Source organism: Helianthus annuus, chromosome 15, assembly GCF_002127325.2.
Source record: "Helianthus annuus cultivar XRQ/B chromosome 15, HanXRQr2.0-SUNRISE, whole genome shotgun sequence".
NCBI classification, from domain to species: Eukaryota; Viridiplantae; Streptophyta; class Magnoliopsida; order Asterales; family Asteraceae; genus Helianthus; species Helianthus annuus.
The window spans coordinates 131,312,717-131,325,079 of NC_035447.2; positions in this window are offsets into that span (position 1 = coordinate 131,312,717).

The following is a 12,363-nucleotide window of genomic DNA, read 5'->3' on the forward strand; positions in this document are numbered from 1 at the left end:
TTAAATTAAAACTGTTGAAAATATCAGTTCAATTTAATGGTAAACTTCTATCTTATTAGTTTGAGTAAATTATGTTTTTGGCCCCTGTGGTTATATCAGTTTTACTATATTGGCCCAAAATAAGAATTTTTAACATATCTGCCCTCATGGTCCCTATAACTAACCGTTTTGGCCCCTAAATCTAACCAAACCCTAACTCAGGTTAATTATTAGGCACATGATAACCACATGATGGGTAATATGGTAATTTCACCTCCCCCTTCATCCTGATTTCTTTTTAACCCACATTTGCAGATTTCTTCATCACTTCTCCATCATCTACCCTCTTCAATCATCATCATCTTCTAACCCATCACCTTCAACCATCATCATCATCAATCAGAACAAGCAATCAATTAATCTCAAGTGAGATGGTGTCTAATTTTTTTAAACATAAAACACCCCACCCTATCCACGAGCCTGCAACTTCTGGCGACCTTACCCAGATTCCGGCGAACTTGCAACTTCCGGCGAACCTACACTCATCGATGGCGTGATTGTTGTTGTTGATTTGGTTTTAGTTTGGATTCAGTTGATCGATTTATCGTTCGATTGATTTGAATATTGAAAAAGAGGATGAGAAGAGGAGAAATGAACGGTGGCGATGGCGGAGATGTTGCGGCAGCTCCCGACGGTCCTCCACCGCCTCTTGACTGGAAATTATCTCAGGTGTTTGGTGAACGTCCGCCGGTGAAGAAGTGCAGGAAGGTAAACTGGCTTTAATGGAGATTTACTATTATTATTTATATTTAAATGTTCAGTTTGTTATATGGATCCGCAGATTTGTGTTTTGTTAGGGTTTGATTAAGTATGTGTTTGATTTCTTGTAGATAGTGATACTTGTTATAATGATATTCTTGTTCTGGGTTATGCACCTTGGGATATTAGATTTGTATTTTGTTATGTGGATTTTCATCTTCAGGTTTGTATTTTGTTATGTTTTTTTTTTTTTTTGACAATTTTGTGTTAGGAATTTAGGGGGTGTTTGGATGTTGTTTATGTGGGGATGATGATGATGATGATGATGATCTGCGTTAGATTTTGTGTGTGAAGTTTATGTGGGGATGATGATGATGTTCGTTAAAGATCTGGGTTAGATTTAATTGAAGATCTGGGGATGATGATGATGATGGTTGAAGATGATGACGTTCTTGAAAAATTTGGGTTAGATTTAATTGAAGATCTGGGGATGATGATGATGGTTGAAGATGATGATGTTCTTGAAAAATCTAGGTTAGATTTAAAGGGGAGGTGAAAAAAATAAGGATTTAAGGTTTTATTTATACAGACATTTTAGGGGAGGTAAAATGACCAATTTGGACATCATGTGCTACCCATGTGACCAAGAAATTAACCTGAGTTAGGGTTTGGTTAGATTTAGGGGCCAAAACGGTTAGTTATAGGGACCATGGGGGCAGATATGTTAAAAATTCTTATTTTGGGCCAATATAGTAAAACTGATATAACCACAGGGGCCAAAAACGTAATTTACTCTATTAGTTTTGTATACTTCGTGTGTTAAGAATTCTATTTACAAATTATAATAGAGGACTAATGTTGCAGTTTTGGAATAGTTGGTGTGTTTTATTGAATTTTGCTGAGGAATCAAGGGGCTGAAGTAAATATTGTATATTGATAAAGGAGTCAAGTTAATCTTTGTAGGATTAAATTCATCACTTCATAAATTAGCGATTAGTTCGTTTCACTTTGCTGTTCTCTTCTCTTCTCTCGTATATAAGATAGTCAGATAAGTCGTTGTCTTGGCAAAAACCATATTCTCATCAAAACCACAAACCACTTTTTGTGACTTTCTTTTCCCTAAAACATTAACCACCATCGAACACAGAAGGTGCGCCACCAACGGTGTTTGCTTTTCCGGCGATGTGGCTAGTGTTATGACACCATAAAAGTCGCATGTTGCATGCGATGCTGCAGGAGCACACCCTGCCAAGTTCACATGCACATTCTAAACAAATTTCAAAAACTCTTCCGTCCAGCGGCGACCTCCGACGGAAAGGAATTCATTGGTTCGTCCGGTTACCGGTAAGGGATTAATTGGACTTTGGTAACCTCCAATATTTTACAGCGACCGAGATTATCAGTGTGTAAACAAATCACTGAATAGTACACGGTACCTCACACAATGGTTCCGGCCCAGAAAATATGTGCCTTCTTCACATCGTCGGAGCCAACTTCCGAGCAGCCTTGGTGGCGAGTTGCTTGACCGGAGACTTTCTTCAGGTAGATATTCTGGCGATATGTTTGGTGCAAGCCATTTGGGAGTAATCGAACTGATAGATGGGGAATTAAGAGTAAAAGTTTTTTTTTAACTTATATGGGTAGATTGTGACTGTCAATTTGAAGCCTAAGGCGAGTGGGGTTGGTCACTAGTGATAGAATTCCATCACTCACAAGCACCCAATCAAGTTCCACCACGTCATCAACAATTTTTCCATCACTCACAACCTTTTTTGTTGGCAATGGTCATCACTCACCACCACACCCAACAATAAACCCCACACCCCCTCACATCCATTTATCACGCTCAAGCCATAACGCGTTGATTTTTGTCACGACCCCAGCCCCGGTTTAACCCGGTCAGGAGCCGCAGGAAAGGAAACCGTGGTATTTAATTTATGCGACAGCGGAAGATTTTAATACAAGATCTTTTAAAACTTGAAATGCCTGATTATTTTATTTCATAATTCGGGATAACCCCGTAATTTACAATAGAGGAATTTTACTAGGAAATTCCCTGATTTATTAAAACATGTTTATTTATTTTAACTGAGCCACCTCTTCAAGCTGGTTAGTGCTCCAAAGCACGTTTTCCTTGATTTACAGCAGGTCGCCTGAAACATGTTTTAAAAATATTTTGTCAGCGGGGAAATACTGAGTGAATCATTCATTTTGATAAAATGACACATAGTTATAAATTACAGCATAAGAGCGATTACAATGGCTTCTATCTTATTTTTATCTGGCACTTTGTCACTTGCTGACGATGGTCATACCACTATTGGGTCCTTCCCCAAGTAGTGACGTTTTATCACGGTGAGGATTTATTAGCCTAACCCGTGAGAAATTAGTAATGTGCACAATACCCCACTAGCCAGTGATTAAGATAACCACGACTTAATCCCTGTAATTATAACATTTGAAAATAATTTGAGGTATTGTAAAATAGTTGATAAAAAGAGAATGACTCACATTGCAAGTTTAACGGGCAAAGTTTAGCCTACTGATAAGCTTGATAACCTAATTTAAACAATAATGCACACGAACTAGGTTAGTAACTAATACAGCAATTACGATAACTCACGAGATACAAACCCTCACAACGAATGACAAAGTGCGATACTTAACATCCATCGAATTTACGACGAATGACAAAGCATAACCCTAATGTGGGCAGCACTTAAACATCCATTGGATAGTTACAATCGATCGGACATTAAATCGTAATAGCGATCGAGTTATTACCCTTTTGGTGCGGTAGCGTTTCGTGTTCGTGTGTGTTTTGAAGTAAACAGTGTATAACTCAGTGTATGAAGCGAAATTTCGAGTTATTACCCTTTTGGTGCGGTAGCGTTTCGTGTTCGTGTGTGTTTTGAAGTAAACAGTGTATAACTCAGTGTATGAAGCGAAATTTAACGTCGAAACAGGCAAACAGTTCAAGTCCCAAGCCCCTGTATTTATAGCCTGAATTGGAGCCTCCCGCTTGTCGCGACAGGAGCCTCCCGCTTGTCGCGACAGGATCCTCCGCACCTGTCGCGTATCGCGGGGCAATCCAATGTAGGCTAGGGTAGGCTTGTCACTGGTGTAGGCCTGCTGAGTTGATAGTTAGAGAATTTTCAATTTAGACAACGAATTGTGATGATATTCGTCAATTAGGGTTTACCCCCCCCCTTGAGTTTTAGGGGCCCTGATCCTGATTCTGATTATTCTGAAAATTTTAGGGGTTATGTAGGATTACTTGGGGGTCTCAATTAGGGTTTCCTATTGGGCAAAATAAAATAAGAAATAATACTTTCAATGAGAGTTGTTACATCCTCCCAACCTTAATAAAAATCTCGTCCTCGAGATTTACTGGAACAGGTAGGGATATTTTCGCTTCATCTCTGATTCCAGCTCCCAAGTGTATTCAGGTCCTCTTTTCGAATCCCACTTGACTTTGACTAGCACGAGTCGTTTGTGCTTGAGAAACTTGATCTTTCTATCCTCTATCTGCAGTGGTTTCTCTACAAATTTCAATTTTTCATTTACCTCTATATCTTGAAGAGGTACTACCAGGGATTCGTCAGATAGACATTTCTTGAGGTTGGACACATGAACCACATCATGTACTCCAGCTAATTCTTCTGGTAGTTGTAAACGATAAGCAATTGTCCTATTCGTTGGATGACGGGAAATGGTCCTACGTACCTTGGACTCAGCTTTCCTTTCTTACCGAACCGTACTACTCCTTTCCACGGGGAAACTTTCAAGAGTACCTTGTCTCCAACTTGAAACTCTAGTGGCTTGCGTCGATTGTCAGCATAACTCTTTTGGCGATCTCGAGCAGTCTTCAGTCTTTCCTTGATCTGAGTGATCTTGTCGGTAGTTTCTTGTACAATTTCAGGACCTGATAATTGACTTTCTCCTATTTCTGCCCAACAAACTGGAGTTCTACACTTCCATAAAGTGCTTCAAATGAGGCAGCTTCAATGCTTGAATGATAACTATTGTTATAGGAGAATTCGATTAAAGATAGGTGATCTTCCCAGTTTCCACCAAAATCTATCACACATGCTCGGAGCATGTCTTCCAGGGTTTGTATCGTTCTTTCACTTCGTCCGTCTGTTTGTGGATGATATGCAGTACTTAAATTTAGTCGGGTTCCCATTGCTTCCTGGAAACTTGTCCATAAATGGGAAGTGAAACGACTATCCCTATCCGATACAATGGAGAGTGGAACTCCATGCAAGGATACTACTTCGTCTACATACAACTTAGCTAACCTTTTCATACTAAAGGTTTCTTTCATGGGTAGAAAATGAGCTGACTTGGTTAATCGGTCTACAATTACCCAAATCGCATCATTACCTTTTCTGGTTTTGGGTAACTTAGTAACAAAGTCCATTGTTATAAGTTCCCATTTCCATACAGGCATTTCTAATTGTTGTAGTAGTCCCAAAGGTTTCTGGTGTTCTGCTTTAACTTGTGAACAAGTTAGACACTTAGATACATATCTAGCTATATCCTTTTTCATTCCCATCCACCAGAAATTATTTCTTAAATCTTGGTACATTTTATTGTTTCCGGGATATATGGTATACCTAGATTTATGAGCTTCTTCTACAATCTTATCTCTTAAATCTCCCTGCTTAGGTACCCAAATTCTTTTCTTATGGAATCTCTAAATTCCATCCTTTCCTTGCTCTAACTCTTTTATTCGTCCTTTCATTCCTTCAGTATCGTCTTCGATTGCTGTTTCTTGAACTTTCTTTAATTGTTCCATTAAATCTAATTGCAGATTTAATCTAAGAGCACGAACTCGTCGTTGTTTTTCATGATACTTACGACTTAAAGCATCTGCGGCTACGTTTGCTTTTCCTTCGTGATATTGAATATCACTGTCGTAGTCACTTAGGATTTCCCTCCATCTTCTTTGCCTCATGTTTAATTCTTTTTGCCCAAATATGTATCTTAAACTCTTGTGATCTGTATAGATAGTAAACTTACTTCCATACAGATAATGTCTCCAAATCTTAAGGGCAAAAATTATGGCTCCTAATTCTAAGTCATGAGTCGTATAATTTTCCTCGTGCTTTTTCAATTGCCTTGAGGCATACGCAATTACCTTCTTACGTTGCATTAGCACACATCCTAATCCTAGTTTAAAGCATCATAGTATACTTCAAAATCTTCCGTTCCTTCTGGCAAGGCTAGAATCGGAGCTTTTGTTAACTTTTGCTTTAAAATCTTAAAAGCCTCTTCTTGCTTAAGTCCCCATTCAAACTTAACGGCTTTACAGGTTAGCTTAGTTAATGGCACAACTATCGTAGAAAAATCCTTAATGAATCGCCTATAATATCCGGCTAATCCTAGAAAACTTCTAACTTCCGTAGCTGATTGTAGGGCCTTCCATTTGGTGATTGCTTCTATTTTGGAGGGATCTATGTGAATACCTTCGTGGTTCACCATGTGTCCTAAAAATTGCACCTCCTGTAGCCAAAATTCACACTTCGAGAATTTGGCGTAAAGCTTTTCCCTTCTTAACAAAGTTAAGAGTGCATGCAAGTGCTGACAGTGTTCATCCTGACTTTTGGAATAAATAAGTATATCGTCGATGAAGACAATTACAAATTTATCCAAATGTGGTTTACAGATCCGATTCATCATGTCCATGAATGCCGCAGGTGCATTTGTTAGTCCGAAGGGCATGACTGTAAACTCGTAATGACCATGCCTAGTTCTGAAAGCAGTTTTAGGTATGTCTTCTTCTTGTACTTCCAACTGATGGTATCCGGAGCGTAAGTCTATCTTAGAAAAATACCTAGCTCCCTGGAGTTGGTCAAAAAGATCATCAATCCTAGGTAATGGGTATCGATTCTTAATTGTAACCTTATTTAATTCTCTATAATCAATACACATTCTCATTGACCCATCTTTCTTTTTCACAAACAATACTGGAGCTCCCCATGGGGATGAACTAGGTTGTATAAAACCTTTACTTAGTAATTCATCTAATTGCTTTTCAGTTCTAGCATTTCTGTGGGTGCTAACCGATAAGGTGCCTTAGCTATCGGTGTAATTCCAGGAATTAGATGAATCCTAAATTCTACTTCCCTATTTGGTGGTAATCCCGGTAGTTCTTCGGGAAACACATCTGGGTATTCTAAGACTACTGGGATTTCCTTAAGTTCCTTACTTTTCGTGTTAATGATTACTGAAATCATCTACACTACTTCTTGTTTTCTTGAATAACTGGCCAACTTCATTACTGAAATTAATTTCAGTGGCTTTTGTGGTTTATCTCCTGTAATTGAAATTACTTCTCCTGTGGGTGTATGGATTTCTATGGAATTTTTATCACAGAGAATTCGAGCATGGTTGGCTATTAACCAATCCATTCCTAATACTACATCGAATCCGGCTAAATTCATAGGTAACAGGTTTGCAGAAAATTTATGGCCTAAGAGTTCTATCTTTCCTTTTTGCAAAACCTTATCTATGTTAACAGAATTTCCATATGCCGTTTCTACTGTAAAAATCTGCCTAAGGTTGGTTAAAGGTAAATTAAGAGCTTGGCAGAATGAAGTATTAATAAAACTTTGGTTTGCACAAGAGTCAAATAATACTTTTGCATACACGTTGTGCACTAGGAACGTAGCAGCTATCACATCTGGAATAAGTTCTGCTTCTTGAGTGGTCAGCTGGAATGCTCTGGCATTCTTCTTAGTAACTCCGTCGACCGTCTTAGCTTTGTTGTCTGCTGGTTTGACCAACTTTGGGCAATCTGGCCTAAGATGTCTAGTCTCTCCACAATTATAGCAGACCATGGCTTTCTTCTACCTGCAATCTTCTTCTTGATACCCTGGAATTTTACAGAAATTGCAATACCCCTTGTATCTTCCAAAATGCTTCCTTTTACAGGCATTGCAAAATGGAACAGTGGAAGATTGCCAAGTTCCTTTTCTCCGAAAATTATTACGGTTACCCACATGAAATCCTTGGGTAATCTTTTGGGCTACTTCCTTTTTCCGATTTTCTTCACTTGTGCGTACCAGTTCGCCAGTTAGGGTGTTAGCTAATTCTACCGCATTGTCAATAGTGCGAGGTCTCGCAGCTTTAACGATATTACGGATTTCCCCAATCAATCCCAAATATAGCGGGAAATAAGCACCGGTTCTGGCGAAGCCAGGGTTGGTACCACTCTCGCATACTCGAAGAATGTTGAAGTATACCCTCGACAATCTACCCCCATCATCCGATTGTTCAGAAATTTATTTGCCATTTGTTTCTTTTCATATTCGGGACAGAATTTTCTTTCCATTAGCTGCTTAAATTCTTCCCAATTCATGGCATAGGCCATATTTCTTCCTTTGGCTTGAAGTACCGTATTCCACCATTCTAGCGCTCCTTCTTTAAAAAGATGCGACGCATACATGACCTTGTCTTCCTCAGCACATTTACTTATCATAATTACTGCTTCGGTTTTCTCCAACCAACGCAGTGTCGCAGTCGCCCCTTCATTGCCTGCAAATTCAGCTGGTTTACAAGCAAGAAATTCTTTGTAAGTGCAACCAGGCGTTGCAACTTTCATTTTCTTAGGGAGTGGGGCCTGCCGTGGATCATTATCGTGATTAGTATGGTTGCCGCCTCCGTTTACGCTATTACTGAAGTTATCTTCTTGAGTACGTTTACTAGGAATAATTTGTTGAGGTTCAACAGGTTTCTGGGCAGCAGCCAGGATTGCTGGAATAGCATTGGCTATCCCTTGAGCAACGATATTTTCGATATCTTGTCTAGTCATAAATTGACCTTCCTGATTTTGCTCTGATTGGTTAACTTCGTTAACTGGTTCATTAGTAGCGTTTGCCATCTGATAATTAATTTATATAAATAATTAGCGTAAAATAATTGATAACCAAATATAACAAAACAATTGCACATAATCACACAAATTTTTACAACACACGTATAGCCAAAATTGTCGATTTCTCGACTTCCATTTCTTTTATATTATATTAGGCATCCATACACACTGTTATTTTACAAAAGTTTTATTTTTAAGTTATTTTACAGAGTTATATTTTTATTACTATTGTTATTATACAAACACAGCCTCCCAACTACACTATCCCTTATCAGCTGGTATTTTAGATGCGACGTTCCCTCTCGTTGTACTTCCAGGAAATTTGTTCTCCCACCTCACGGATCCTATTCCCTATAGTCACCAGCTCCTCGCCAAAATGGCGGAGTTCAGCTAAGTTTTCATTACTCATTGGCGGGTTTGGTGCAAGTTCTAGGTCAAATTGAGGGAAAAAGGTATAAGGGTTGTTAAGGAGGTTTTGAAACTGCCAGTCGTTAGTCCACCACTCATCCATTTCTCCTAAAGGTTGGGTGTGGATCAGAGGGTCTGGAATGGCTGGTTCCAAATTTATTGGAAGTTGGGTTTCAGAAGGATAAGGAAAGAGATTATTATTGATAGGCCTGATGATGTCACAGCTTGCCAGTAGGCAATCTAATTCTTCTTGCAGTGGCAATTCCTCGACTTGCCTAGAAGTTTCCCCAATTTCCATTTCTACTTGCCTAGCATTTTCCTCAATCTCGATCCCTTTTCCTTTATCAATGGGATTTTAAATTTTGGGAACTTTTTGTGACAGCTCGAGTTTCTGACTTTCACTTTCGCATTAAATGCGCGTTGACTTTGACTGTTTAGTTGTTTGGATTGTGGACTTGAAATTGTACGAGTTGTGTTTTAATGAAACGTATTGTCATTTTTGCCTATATGTGATTACTTGCTGTGGTAGAAAATAAAATAATGTTAGGATTATTATTAAAACACTTAATCTTGACCACGAAACATGGCTCAAGGATCGAAGGATCACGAAACATATCCTTCGAACCGAAAGATCAAGCTTTCGGCTTGAAGGGTCTCGAAACATATCCTTCGGGCCAAGAAGAGATCCTTCGACATCTTTCGGCCCAGTCTTCTGATGGGCTCGGCCCACTCCTGTAATATGTTTATAAACGTGAATGCATGTAAGTCGACGGTTAGTTTTTCAAAAACCCTAGTTCCATTGTGTGTGTGTGACGGCATATAGCAGACCTACTCTCTGTTCGAAGGATTTCATCCCGTAATCCAGATTTCCGGTTAGTGTGTGATGTGTTTATGATGTTTTGATTTCGTGATTAATAAATTGTCTTACAATATAATGTTAGTATGTTAATCGGATCTGTTTTGATGATGTTCAATGATAATGTTTTGCGGATCGGCTATGATAACCGGATATGTATGTTAGTATTGCAATATGTTGGTATGTTGTTATGAATCGGATATGGTAGGCTTAGCAAATATAATTGGATTGAATTGTCATGGTGGTTAAGATGTTTATGTTAATCAGGTTATAATCGGCCGAATATTGTAATCGGACATGTTTATGTAATCGGCATCCATGTGTAAATTGGATAGTTTGAATGATTTTGTATTCAGATTAGGGTTCTTGATAAACATGGGAATCATGCTTGTTTGATCTTGTTGATGTTAACTGATCTGTGAAATTTGTGTTAATTGATAATCACGGTTAAACTTGGAAACTTTGAATAAACGTAACTGATTTTGACCGAAAGATACTTGTTAGTCGAAACATAGTTGAGACCGAAAGATACATGTCCTTCGAACCATAGTAGTGTTGACCGAAGGATAGCTTTGACCGAACCATAGTAGTGTTGACCGAAAGATGACATTGGTTCGAAACATAACATTCGGTCCGAAGGATAACTGTGATAACTGTTTGTCGAAAGATCACTATGTGTCGAAAGATAACAGCTGGATCGAAAGATATTAGGGATTTATGAACCTACTTTGAAAGATGGAATTATATGCTTGATTTATTTGGCATGCCATGCTTGATGAACGTTAACATTTGTATACGTGCAATAATACGTGTTGTGCCGACATGCAAACTGACTGCTATGTGAACATTAAATTGCATGCGTATCCTTGCGAACATGAACTGATTTGTTATACGTGCATACAATAGGACGTGATTAAATTCTTGTGAGTGCATAACCTAGCATACCGAGCAAACCAAGGTGAGTTCACACTCTTACCAAGGCATGGGATTCCCGGGGTGTTGGGAATGGGATTGAAAGGTTGATTAGATACACTATTGACACTATGACTAGACTACCACATTACTATCCTCGGATGTGAAGGATACTTATACTGATCACTATCCTCGGATGTGAAGGATACTTATACTGGTCACTATCCTCGGTTGTGAAGGATACCTATAGTTACGAGTAGTCTAGTGGTTATACAACGTGGAACACCACCACCAATAACGTGGAACACCACCACCCATAACGTGGAACACCACCACCAATAACGTGGAACACCACCACCAATAACGTGGAACACCACCACCATTAGAACATACAAACGGCCCAGTAGAGCCACCTGTTACAAACGAACTTACTATTACGCATATACTTTCTGTGAACTCGCTCAACTAGTTTGTTGATCATTCTGTTACATGCCTTGCAGATCGTTAGGTACTTGGAGCTTGCACACGGAGGAGCTGGTCGTTGTGGGGCTTGGATCTTGATCATCTTGTTAAACACTTTTGATATTTGATACTTATTTGCTATGGGTTTTACAATAATACGCTTCCGCTAAACAATGACAACTTACTTATGTTTTGGAAACACCTTTCATATGGAATTGGTTTGGTTTATATTGCATTTACTTTTACTTTATACAATGTTCCGTATAATTGGTGGCTTGATCCTGGTCAGTCACGCTCCCAAGCGGTGATACTCCGCAGGTGGATTTTGGGGGTGTGACAGATTGGTATCAGAGCCATTGGTTATAGAGAACTTGGTTTTAATATGGAAAAACGTTTTTATTAAAACCAGACTATAACCAGAACAGTGCTCTCAACGATCCACAACGACGCTTCGCTCCACGTGCAAGACTCAACTTCCTAGGTAATAAGGTTTATGTTTATTGCCTACATGCTAGAATTTGCATAGAACTTTGCTCGTAGTATGCTTACATTACCTTGCTCACAACTTGTCATTGCATGAGAATACTTATGTGCTTACACTCTTCTGTCATCGCACTATTCGCGAACCTTTCTCACTTATGTTGCCTTTGATGTGAAGATCAATGGCCGCACGAATTACCATGACTCAAGCCCAGCTAGAGGCTCTCGTTGCTGCGGCAGTTGCAGCCGCCCAAGCAGGTCAACCCGCTCAGCAACAACCTGGGTGCACCTTCAAGAATTTCATGGAATGTCGTCCTAGCTCGTTCAGTGGCACGGAGGGAGCAGTTGGACTCCTCCACTGGTTTGAAAAGCTCGAGTCGGTTTTCGAAATGTGTGAATGCCCTGAGGCTCGCAGGGTGAAGTTCGCCACTGGCACACTTGAAGGGATTGCGCTCACTTGGTGGAACGCACAAGTGCAGATCTTAGGGTTGGCAGCTGCTAACGCCACACCCTGGAATGAATTCAAAGAACTGATCAAGAGGGAATACTGCACTAGAGAAGACATTCACAAGTTGGAGGACGAGTTGTATAACTTGAAGATGGTTGGTTCGGAAATTGAAGCTTA